We start from the raw sequence: 996 nt of genomic DNA, 5'->3' as shown, positions 1-996 counted from the left end.
GTTCTACTCTGTCCTATAGGGTCTCTATGAGTAGGAATCAACTCAACGGCAATGGGTTTGGTTTTGGTATGGTAGATTAGAATCTTAGTTTCATTTTCAGAGATTTAAGGTACTTTTCCAAAATTCATTATTTTGCAGTCAAAGCATCTGCAATGATGAGAGATTAGGTAATTTTAAGAAGAGTTAGTTACTGACAATCTCAAGTTTAAAAACCAGGCATTGGTTTTTAAAAAAAATCAGATCGGAAAAATGAGTAAAATTATTTCTAGTAAAATGTAGAACAGTAATAATAACTATCATTTATTGACTATCTACTTGTCCAGACTTTCGATGTGCATGATTCTATTTAATCTGTTTCAAAGCTGCCTAGCAAGGTATATGCCATTTTCATTGTTTGGGATGAGAAGACTCATTTCTGGGATGAGTCCCAGAGTTGTTAATCTGTCATAGCTACCATGTGGTTTTTAAGGGAAGAGCTGGCATTTGATCCCAGGTCTCTCAGACTCCAAGTTCACAAGCTTTTCTCTACATCATTTGGCTTTGAAATGAGTTTCTGCTGTGGCTGTCATATTTTTCGTCTCAAATTTCTTCTTCAATTACACATTTTATTTCCAAAGTAAGCATTTATTCACATAAACCTCTGTCTTAACAGGAAGCAGAAAATTAAAAATCTTATAATCGCCTTAAAATTTTCTGGTAATCTTCCTACGGGAAAGGGAAGTTGTGGTTTGCAAGAAGCAGTAGCACGGATCCCTTACGAGCTATTTTTGGGATCACAAGACGGTAGGAAGGCGCTGGGCACGGCAGAGCAGTTAATCCCTTCATAAGCAGGCCTAAAAGACGGGAATAATTTGAGTTCATTAAATAATTTATGTTATTGTTAGTTGCTGTTGAGTCAATTTCGACTCACGGCGACTCCATGCGTGCAGAGTACAATTGCTCCACAGGGTTTTCAAGGTTGTGAACTGTTGGAAGCGTATCACCAGGCCTATCTTC

General features: G+C 37.4%; 1 protein-coding gene across 1 annotated transcript in view; it reads right to left on the bottom strand.

Annotated features, from left to right (window-relative positions):
* The window catches only part of ABCB5 (ATP binding cassette subfamily B member 5), a 147,956-nt gene extending 147,043 nt beyond the window's left edge, over positions 1–913 (bottom strand). The window contains exon 1 of the mRNA XM_012555850.2: positions 759–913. The gene's annotated coding sequence lies outside the window, so the exon portion shown is untranslated. The remainder of the gene's footprint in view (positions 1–758) is intronic.
* Positions 914–996: the final 83 nt, after the last annotated feature.

This window comes from Trichechus manatus, unplaced genomic scaffold, assembly GCF_000243295.1.
Source record: "Trichechus manatus latirostris isolate Lorelei unplaced genomic scaffold, TriManLat1.0 scaffold00050, whole genome shotgun sequence".
In the NCBI taxonomy this organism is placed as follows: domain Eukaryota; kingdom Metazoa; phylum Chordata; class Mammalia; order Sirenia; family Trichechidae; genus Trichechus; species Trichechus manatus.
This window is presented reverse-complemented; position numbering and strand designations above follow the sequence as displayed.